This window comes from Rhincodon typus, chromosome 26 (genome assembly GCF_021869965.1).
Source record: "Rhincodon typus isolate 14 chromosome 26, sRhiTyp1.1, whole genome shotgun sequence".
In the NCBI taxonomy this organism is placed as follows: Eukaryota; Metazoa; Chordata; class Chondrichthyes; order Orectolobiformes; family Rhincodontidae; genus Rhincodon; species Rhincodon typus.
In genome coordinates this window covers 40,790,085-40,801,726 of record NC_063357.1, presented here as the reverse complement: position 1 = coordinate 40,801,726, position 11,642 = coordinate 40,790,085, and the positions used below count along the sequence as shown (strand labels likewise).

The following is an 11,642-nucleotide window of genomic DNA, read 5'->3' as shown; positions in this document are numbered from 1 at the left end:
TCAACAGGAATAACACTTAGAGTAGGTATTATGTTGCCCCTGTCAGATTGGGTATTGGAAGAGGGACCCTGAAATAGGGTGCATCAAATGAAAGGGAAGCAAGACTAGCAGAATCTACTGACAAAGATAAAGTAACGCTCATCTTGAACTATTGCATGCCATATATACTGAAATGTTAAACTGAACAGTTATGACATAAATTCAAAGGCAAAACATTACAAATTCAGGCAGTACCTGTGGAAAGAGAGATAGGTGATGTTGCAGATCAGTAACGTTCCATCAAAACTGGAAAATCATAGAATCTCTATAGTGTGGGAACAGACCATTCGGCCAATTGAGTCCACACTGACCCTCCAAAGAACATCTCACCCAGACCCAACTCCTTACCCCATCCTTGTAACCCTGCATTTTCCATGGCTAATCCAACTCGCCTGCACATCCTTGGCCCCTACAGACAATTTACCCTGGTCAATCCACCTAACCTGCACATCTTTGGACACTGGGAAGAAAGCAAAGCACCCGGAGGAAACCCACACAGACACGGGGAGAATGTACAAACTCCACATAGACAGTCGCCCGAGGGTGGAATTGAATCTGGGTCTTGGGCACTGTGGGGCAGCAATGCTAACCACTGAGCCACCGTGCCGCCCACCCAAAATGTTTTGGATGTTTTCACAGAGGCAGGGAAAGTGAGGAGGAGAGGAAAAAGCAAAAGACTAGGTTTGTGCTAAGTTGGAGGGCAAGAGGAATGAAATAACAAAATTGCTGATGGTGCAAGTCTAAATGAGGTGGAAATAGGAAATGTAAATGAGAATTTCTTTAGCATTTGCACAGACTGTAGAATGTACCAACATAATTAATGCAGAGTCCATCTCAAAATTTAAGAAAGGTTAGATAAATAATGAAATCAAAGGGCAACAAAGAAATTTGAGAACAGAGTAGGGACGCGCAATCAGGGTCAATGCCCATGTAGACAATAGACATCAACATGGATTGGTGGCCTTGACCAGTTGTAAATTTTATGTAATCTCTTGATCCTTGTTATTGCAAACTATTCAAAAATGTAGACAGATTTATAAGTTAAGTGAATATGCAAAAAATCTGGAAGCTGGAGTTGGAAAATGTGAAGTTGTTCACTTTGGCAGGAAAAATTTTTTTAAAAATATTAAATGGAGAATGACTGCAGAATTCAGAGGTGCAGAACAATCTTGAGTGGTCTACTGCATGAGTCACAAAAGGATACTGTGCAGGTATGACGCAGTCAGAAAGTTTAATGGGATACAAGCCATAATTATGAGAGAATCAGTTGTAAAAGTAAGAATGTTTTGCACTGATAAAACCACATCTCAAATACTGTGTGCAGTTTTGTTTTACTCAGTTAGGGAAGGGTGTAAATTGTTGGAGGTAGCCTGGAATGACTGAGTTGTTTTACGAGGAAAGTATAGACAGGGCTTGTTTATCGCTGGAGTTCGGAAGGGTGAGGCAGGTAATTTGATTGAAATTTATAAGACCCTGAATAGTCTTGGCAAAATGGATGTGGAAAGAATGTTTCCTCTTGTGTGTGAATCGAGAACTGGAGGTCATTGTTTTAAAATTTGGGGTTGCGCTTTTAGGATAGAGATAAGGAGATTTTTAAAAATCTTATAGTGTTGTACAACTTTGGAACTCTCTACTTCAGAATGTGGTGGTGGCATGGTTAATGAATATTTTTAAGGAGGAGCTAGTTAGTTAGATTCTTGCTCGGTATGGGAATCAGGTTATTAGGAGTAGATGGGAATGTGGAATTCAGAACACAAACAATGACTATGATCTTATTGAATGGCGCAGTAGGCTTGAAGGGCTGAATGGCCCATTTCTGTTCTTAATTCATACATTTGTATGTATATAATAAATGGATAAACAGTATAATTTTGCATGCAAAGGTTCATTTAACCAATAATTGTGCTACATTATGGAAATACATGTATTTAATCAACCAAAACTTCACTATCTTTGAGAAGATTACGTGCAGGTTTGCACCCCTAACCCATCATTTAGTGGTCTCCTTTTCAATATATGTCACAGGCCTCCACCAGTGCTACTTGCACTAAAAACATTAGGAGGTGGAAAATTTAAGACTGCGAATGAAGCACTTTTTCTCTGGGACCTCTCTGTGTGGGCCTACTTTGCTTCTTATCTCAACTGTTTAGCTTTAGTCTTTTTAGCTGGTATTTGTGCTCATTTCTAACATTGCTACGAACCTAGTTTTCATCCACTCTACTTTTGAGTTGATAATTCTGAGCATTGATAATTATAAACTGGAGGAAAAAGATTGATAGGCCTGAAATTCTGATTTTTTTAAAAAATGGCGATAAAATTAGTATCACAATCGAACATTTGCGATACGATTCATTTATGCGATAATCGGATTTGCGTTATCAGTTCCAATGGAATTCACTGATGACATTAGATAGTCCTCGCCTGTGTTAGTGACAGCCTTTCAAGGGTCAAAGCTGCTTCCTCAGTAATTCCAACTCTTGAACCAGAACGTCATCTTACTTAATGGTGAAAGAAAGAGGAATGGGTTATCTGCATCACTGCCAAACAAAGAAGTTGCTCAGGTCATGGGCTTTGAATTCAGAGACCTTGTCTGATACATCAGTTTTCAGTGAAGCGATTAGAAAAATCTTCCCAGCTCTGATACTAAAAAAAACATTGTGCAAGCTGCCTTCCAGAAATTTCAGGCGGAGAGATCTTTTGCAAGTTCCTTCTTCTGCCTTGACCATGGGATTGCCTTGCCCAAGTATCCTAATAGAGGAAAACACAGCAGGAGAAGGAGAAAGAGACAAGGCACGGAGGATAAGGCTACGCCAAAGGAGAAAGACCTTCTTTGAGGTAGGTACTATTTCAAAATTTGCCATGTCTTCGATCAAAACTTTAAGTTATAACCTGCCAACTTTATATTTTTATTAGCTTTGTTTGACTTGCTGTGATTCACAGATACTAAATCCTCTGGTTCCTTAACCAAGGTCCATTACTCGTGTATGTGCTGTGGCAGTTTCCATGGGCTCAATGATGTGTGTTGCAATTTATAGCCAAACGCGGGCCTGTTCTTAGTCCTTCTCCAAAGTGTTCTCCTTCCAGTAGGAGGCAGGGGTTTACAATTGTTGAGGAGGGAACGTTGGTTGATTTTAGCTGTATCTTGGCTTCAGGGCACTGTGGTTAATTAGGTCCAACTATTGACACCATTGATGGCAGTTCATTCAATGTAATCTGTGCAGAGAATCATAGAATCCCTACAGTCCAGATAGAGGCCAATTGGCCCATTGAATCTGCACTGACCCTCCGAAGAGCATCCCACCAGACCCAAAACACCAACCAACACCCCCCCAACCCAACATTTACCGTGGCTAGTCCATGTAGACCACACATCCCTGCACACTATGTGGCGACTCTGCATGGCCAATCCACCTAACCTGCGCTACTTTGGACTGCAGGAGGAAACTGGAGCACCTGGCAGAAACCCACACAGACGCGAGGAGAACATGCAAACTCCACGCAGACAGTCACCCAAGGCTGGAATTGAACCTGTGTCCCTAGGCACTGTGAGGCAACAGTGCTAGCAGCTGTGCTACCATACTGCCCATTGTTCTTAAACAGTGTCCCTACCACTGAGCCAGGAGGTCTGAAATCAAGTCCCACCTTGTATGTATTGGCTGCCATGTCATTCATGATGGTATCCATTCTCAGAGAGTCATCAGTGAAACTGAAACACAATCTCACTCAAAGATTTATTGTATTTATGGGTTTGCTGTACAATTTTGTTACACGATACTTGAAGGAAAATGCAATAACATTAATGGTATAGTCAACGGAAAACTAAAGGCACCCAGGTAATTCAGTCCTTCAGACTGCTATCCTGCCTTCAGACAGGATGATATTGCACAGAGTCATGACTCAGTGGCACTGTTGCTACTGAGCAGATTCAAGCCCTCTTTCAGAGACTTTGGTGCAAAATCAAGTGTGAGGCTTGCCTGAGTGAGCGAGTGCTACTCTGTCAGAGGGTTCCACCTTTCAGATGAGACAACAAGCAGAGTCACCATTCTATCAGGTGGTTGCAAACAATGCCACAAATTTATTTGAAGAAGACCAAGCTGTGTCTTTGCAAAAATTTATTCTTCAGAAAAACTGAAACAGGTCATCATCTGGTCATTTGTTGTGTAGGTGGGGAATTTGCCATGTGCTGTGTCCTGTATTTGCTACATGACAAAAGTGACAACGGCTCAAAAGTGTTCCATTGGATGTCAATTGCTTTTGAATGACCTAGGATGTGGGATCGGTGACATTTGAATGGAAGCCTTGAAATATTGCCTGTGTCAACTTGCAGCTTTTCAAACATACTGTTGACAGTGAAGAAAGATTCGATGAACTGATGTGATAAGGGAACTGAGGATCATGCATAAAAGCAATACGTCTGACTTTATTGCAGGTGCAGGCAGGATCTACCACTGGTGTTTTTAAATGCCAGAAAAGTCCTATATTAATGCTTCAGTGTATCACTGTATTTTAAAGATCTTCCTGTGGTTTGCATGAAAGCCCAGCTGCAGACAATACTGACTCCTTGCATGTCTGTCTGCGTAGTTTCGCTAAACAGCAGAAGACCTTTCTTCCTGAATGCACAATGGTTTGTTGCTGACTGCCAGAGATTGTATATTCCTGCTTTGAACTAATTGCAGTGAAGCCACATAAATTACTACAGAGCCTGAGGAAACATTGAAGAATGCAACTATTTAGGAAGATTGTACCATCTTGTTAAAATTAAGGTAAGCACTGATCAAAACTATGCTTAAACTATTTTACCATTAAGACACAAATTAACTTGCAGCTCTTGTCAGATCCACAATCAGAATGTTGAGATCTTGACTGATTATCAGACCACAATTTTCTTTATTGATTTGTCTTGCAGACTGTTGTGCTAAGTTGTATCACCTGCAAATGTCCCACTTTATGGTGAAATAGTGCATATTAACAACAATTTGAATTGCCAAGGTTCTGCTTTCACTGCCTTGGTCTTTATAAATGTCTTTTCCTTCCTCTTTAAGTTCTTATCACCATTCTCCCATTTGTTATTCCCTGATCAAGTGGCAAGTCAAGCCCCAGGGATACCTGTGTCGTCTCATTCTGTAACTCTGTCAGTGAGATGTGTCGAAAAGCATTCTCCAGTGCCTCTTTATTCCGCTTCAGCATCTCTCCCTCCAATAGACTGATCAAAATAAGAGGCCTTGGTATAAAAAGGAATCGCTCAATTTAGCATCTAAATATTTAGTTTCAGTAAACCAATACCTTTCAATGCTCGTATCACTGCCTAGTCTGTATTGGACCGAATGTGGCATCAAGAAGCCCCAGCAATACTGAAATAAATGGGTATTAGGGAGCAAACTCTTTGCTGGTTGGAGTCATACTCGGCACATAGGGAGATGGTTGTGGTTGTTGGAGGTCAGTCATCTGAGCTCCAGGACATCTCTGCAGGAAGTGTTCAGCTGCTTCATCAACGATCATCCCTCCATCATAAGGTCAGAAGTCGGGGTGTTGGCTGATGATTGCACAACATTCAGCACCATTTGCGATTCCCCAGATACTGAAGCAGTCCATGTTCAAATGCAACAAGATCAGGACAATATCCAGGTTTGGGCTGATAATGGCAAATAACATTCGCACCACACAAATGCCAGGCTATGACCATTTCCAATAAGAGACAATCTAATCACTGCCCCTTGACATTCAATGATGTTACCATCCCCCCGCAGTATCAACATCCTTGGGGTGTTGACTCAACTGGACTCGCCATATAAATACTTTGGCTAATAAGAGCAGGTCAGAGGCTATACTGCAGCGAGTAGCTCACCTCCTGACTCCCCAAAGCATGTCCACCATCTACAAGGCACAAATCAGGAGTGTGATGGAATACTCCCCACTCGCCTGGATGGGGGCAGCTCCAAGAAGCTTCACACAATCCAGGTCAAAGCAGTCCGCTTGATTGGCACCATATCCACAAGCGTCCACTTCCTCCACCACCAAAGCTCAGTAGCAGCAATGTGTACTATCTATAAGATGCACTGCAGAAATTCACCAAAGATTCTCAGTCAGCACCTTCCAAACCCATCTAGAAGGACAAGGGCAGCAGATACACGGGAATACCACCATCTGGAAATCCCCTCCAAGCCACTCACCATCCTGACTTGGAAATATATCGCTGTTCCTTCACTGTCACCGGGTCAAAATCCTGGAATTCTCTCCCTATGGGCATTGTGGATCAATCTACAGCATGTGGACTGCAAGTGGCTCAAGAAGGCAGTTTACCACCACCTCCTCAAAGGCAACTAGGGTCAGGCAACAAATGCTGGCCCAGCCTGTGATGTTTACATCTCATGAGAGAATAAAATATATCTAGAAGCAAAGTTATGGGAATTTTAAACTCGAAGTGTTGCTGAACTCTGAACCAATGTACTTCAGCAAGCATGGGTGATGGCTGACTAGGATTTGGTGCAAGTTAAATATGTGCAGCTGTGCTCTTGATGACTTCTTGTTTACCAAGGATGGCTGGGTGCTTTACAGAGGCTGAAGCAGTTGGTGTCTAGATGATGGAGCAGTTATATGGCTGGAAACTCAACTCTGGGTTAAACAGAATGCCAAGTATGCAAAGAGTCTAGTTTATACTCATACAGTGACCAGGGAGAGGGATGGAATCAGTGCCAAGTGGACAAAAAGGAATTGGGAAATATTTGTTCATCTGGTGTCACTTCTAAGCAATATGGTACATAGAACAGCTCCTGACACTGCCTGTCTTTAGGGAATTGAAGTAGGTCTGCATTGTGCGAAGCTAAGTGAACAAATTTCACACCTAGTGGCCCATTGTTTAATTGGAAGATATTTTTGCTCACCCAGGACTGAATCCTGGACTAGCAGCATGACAAGTCAGAGGCATTTGGAAGGACCGATTGTTGTGGAAAATGTTGACTTTTCTGAACATCAAATGGCAATCCCTTTTAAAGTTTGAATATTTCCTCTCATCATGCCAACATTGGCTTTGTCCTGGAGTGTAGGAGGTTGAGAGGCGACCTGATAGAAGTTTGTAAAATCATGAGAGGTATAGATAGAGTTAATGGTAGTTGTCTTTTCCCTAGCATGGGGGATTTCAACACCAGGGGCCACATTTTCAAAGTAAGAGCAGAGAGATTTAAAAAAGACATGAGGTAAATTTTTCCACAGAGGGGGTTCGTGTGTGAAATGAACTTCCCGAGGAAGTGGTGGATGCGGGTACAATTACAATTGGATAATTACATGACTAGGAAGGGTTTGGAGGGATACGGGCCAGGATCAGGCAGGTGGGGCTAGTTTAGTCAGGGATTATATGTGGCATGGACTGATTGGACCCGAAGGGTCTGTTTCTGTGCAGTATGACTCTGTGAATCTATGAGCATCTTCAATCTAATAATTCAGGATTAAGAACACTCAAGTGGTTTATATGGAGAGGTGCTGTGCATGTCAGTTCATGAGACTGTGCTTCAGCGAAGTAACCAGAAGCAGCATACATTGTGATCTACACCTCGAAGTGACTCAGACAACATGCAGAAAATGGAACTTGAGGCTAGGAAAACAATATCAAAAAAATGACCAAAGCAATCATAAAATATCAAAGACCAGCAACCAATGATGTAACCTTAAAAAAGTTAGCCTTAAATGTATGAGGAATCAACTGAATTGAATTAATTGGGAAGGTATTCAAAGCATTTACGCAAAGGGTAGATAGAAGATCTGTTCACAGCATAATGCTGACAAACAGAATGGACAATTCCAGCAAGTGTAGGAGAAAACAAAATGGGTTCCCAATTTGATTGTCTATCAGATAGGGCAGAGGAGCAAACTCTTTTGCAAGTCAGAAAGGGCAAAGCAGTTCATTGGATATACACAGAAACTGATAAAAGCACAATTAAAGATCTGTCAATGGGGCAAAGAGAGCTCAGATGAAAGCATAACTGTTAATGCAAAATACCACAAGAAGCAATTCTTTCAGTACTTCTGCAGTTAGAAGATAAAGATGTGGTAAGTGCTTTATGTTTTGATTTATGTGAACACTGCTGCTAACATTCTATGCTACCACTTCTATTTATCTTTGGGCTATGGGTATCTACGTGGCATTACAGGCAGCTTTCTTTTGTACCAGGTTACTACTCCACATAGTCTCTCGTGTCTCTAGTTCACCTTTGTTTTGAAGTAATGCACTCACTTTCTTCAGTACTGTAATACCGTTTATTTACATTTATATGATAACAGGTTACTGATATAGCTCCATGTGGAATGTTCAAGTCCTTCTCTTTCACATACAGGGGTGCTTATTTTTGCTGTTTTTCTCATCATTTAAATATTCTGTTAACTTCCATCTCCCCCCAGTTTCTCTCTTCCCTGATTTATATAGGTCAGAAGTCACACAACACCAGGTTACAGTCCAACAGGTTTATTTGAAACCACAAGCTTTCAGAGCGCTGCTCCTTCTTCAGGTGATGACGGAGCCATGCTCTGAAAGCTTGTGATTTCAAATAAACCTATTGGACGTAACCAGGTGTCATGTGATTTCTGACCTTGTCTACCCCACTCCAACACTGACGCCTCCAAATCTTGATTTACATAATTCCAGCAACTTGTCCTTAATTACTTATTTAGTCATTATTATCATTCACATCATCATCACCATCTGTCCCACTCCTCCCCAAGTCGAGATAATCTAGAATTCCCACTAGACACCCCAACTTGGTTGGCTTGACTTCCACAGAGGGTACTAGTTCTCTACCATTCCTCGAACTGCTGCACCATTCTGTACAGGAATCAATGTAATACACCTGTCCCTGACCCAGAGCCTGTGACAGTCATATTTAGGTTTTATTCTTGACTTGAGTAAGATCAATGCCTTTCTATTTGTCTTGAATGTACCCTCAGGTATACATCTGATCTTGGTTCTAGAAAACACTCTGGTCTCTTATCCAGACTTACTGATCGAGTCTCAGAGTTGATCATTATTTACTTTGTGTCTTGAGTTCAACCACTCCTGTTGCTTTCTTCCTTTGTGCATTTCCATCTTCTTGACCTTTTTGTGGTGGTGAGAGGTTATATCTGGTCTGAGAGTGCAACTTTAACCATGTATTTCCATTTTTAATCATCTTCCAATGAGTAATTCTGCTGGTGAGTATCCAATATTTAATGTTGTTGCTCTGTATATCAGTAATGCTAATTCCCAGTCTACATTTATGGATATTACCAGCTTTACGGTCTTAATCATCCTCTCTCCTTCTGTGTTTGATTGAAGGTAAATTGGAGAACTCACCACCTGGTTGTACTGCTTCCAAAGTGAACTTTCTGACTTCCTAATTCACAAATTGAGGTCCGTTATCCAAATCTTTTCCTCTGGGAAGCCACGTGCTGCAAAATCATATTGCAGTGCTTGCTATAAATGTATGAAGTCTTGAAACATTGATCTGTCTTGTATATTAGTCAGCCAGAATTAAATATTTCTTACCCTTTGAAGGTGAATAAATCTAATGCTAACCTTTCCCAAGGATTTTCTGGAAATTTTGATAACAATAATAGTTCTTTTGGCACTTGACTGTTGATGGCACACAAGTAATACAACTAGATAGAATTTTTATTTCTTTCTAAATATTTGCCCATCATATGGATTGTTGAGCTATTATCCTGATTTCTGTGATTCCTATGAACCTGTTTAGGATCTCTTGCCTTATTGACTTCTGTTTATGATTTTTTTTCTATTCATGATCTGCTGGACATTATTTGGATCCTTTTCAGACAGAGCTTTTGCTATCGAATATGATTTGTCTTTGATAAGGATTAAGTTCTTTGTCAGCCTGGTCCACTGTTGACCTGGATACTGTATTAGCCGTACTCGGTGCTAGGCCTTAGACATACACTACCACACTGTATCTCATTCGTTTGAGCCTGAATCTCTGTATTTGTATTGACATTTCTGTGATTTCCTTTTATCCTTGTAATGGAACTAGTGTCCTTGGTTCTGCTTTGACCTGGAATCTTCAAATCTTTCAAATCCCCATGTAACGGTCATTGCCTCTTTTTCAATTGTAGCGTACGACTCTCCACTTTCTGTTAATGTTCTTGATGTGAAGTTTATGAGTTTGTTGGTTTCATCATTCCGCACCTGAATGAAAACTGCAGCTAGTTACATGAATGTTGTACCCATGGATACTTTAGCAAGTAAATGAGTTATAATGAGCCATAATATGTCTGAGTTGAGTAGCTTCTCCTTAACGTTCTGAAAAGCTGCAGTCCATTCCTGTGTCCAGTACCTTTGCTGGCCTTTCTTGAAATTTCCCTTTATGGGTTGTGTGAGCCGGGGTAAGTTAAGAATGAACTTTCCTATTTAATTCGCCATGCCTAAGAAGCATTTATGTCATTGACACAACTCAGTGCTAGAACTTCACTATGGCCTTAGTCATAGAGTCATACAGCATGGAAACAGATCCTTCGGTCCAACCAGTCCATGCTGACCATAATCCCAAACTAAACTAGTACCACCTGCCTGCGCTTGGCCCATATCCCTCCAAACCTTTCCTATTTATGTACTTATCTAAATGTTTTTTGAAATGTTGTAACTGTGCCTGCATCCATCATTTCCTCTGGAAGTTCACTCTGTACACGAACCACTCTCTATGTTAAAAAATTGCCCTTCATGCCTTTTTAAAATCTTTCTCCTCTCACCTTAAAGTATGCCCCTAGCCCTTGAAATTCCCCACCCTAGGGAAAAGACATCTGCCATTCACCTTCTCTATACCCCTCATGATTTTATAAATACCTATAAGGTCACCCTTCAACCTCCTAAGTTCTCGTGAAAAACGTCCCAGCCTATCCAGCCTCTCCCCATAACTCAAACCCTTCATTCCCAGTAACATCCTCATAAATCTCTTCTGAACCTTTTTTGGAATGTACAGGGATACCTCATTCCTCTATTATATGTACCAAAGACGTGCTTGTTGTCTTTGAGAATTGAATTTCTCGTGGAGTGTATGGCTTGATTTTGTAATGCTCTTAAAACTTCTCTGACTTTGTGGTCAGATTCTTTTTTTATCTGACCATGTACTAGGATATCAGCCATGTGGTAAATGGTCCTCTGTTTTCAAGAATCCTTGAAACTGCACCCTGAATGATTTCTGATGCAGATAAATCAGATAGGTAGACAATTAAAACAAAATCATCCAAATGTCATGATAAATGTAGTCAGCAGTGTGAAGGTGTCAGTATGGGGGTAACAGTCAAAATTCACTGTTTGCATCTAATTTGGTAAAGAATTTGCTTTTCTCAATTTTGATCAGACTGTCGTCAAATGGATGAATCTCTTTGAATCCTTAGTTCAACTGAGTGAAATCTACACACATTCTCAGTTCTTCATTTGGTTTGGGAACTGTTATCAGTCCTGAGCACCGTTTTCCCAGTTCTGTAGTGGTAATAATGACCCCACTTTTTAACATGCTCTCTAATGGAACTTAGAACTTTTCTAATAGTGGGTGAGGAACTTTCCTTGGAGCGTACAAGCAGATGGACTTAGCACCTTCTTGCAGAGCAGTCTGGTACACATGTAC

At 41.0% G+C, this 11,642-nt stretch overlaps 1 protein-coding gene across 1 annotated transcript in view; it reads left to right on the top strand.

The window, feature by feature from the left end:
* Positions 1-4,708: 4,708 nt before the first annotated feature.
* Positions 4,709-11,642, top strand: part of LOC109911327 (linker for activation of T cells family member 2) — a 102,312-nt gene continuing 95,378 nt past the window's right edge. The window contains exon 1 of the mRNA XM_020510615.2: positions 4,709-4,802. The gene's annotated coding sequence lies outside the window, so the exon portion shown is untranslated. The remainder of the gene's footprint in view (positions 4,803-11,642) is intronic.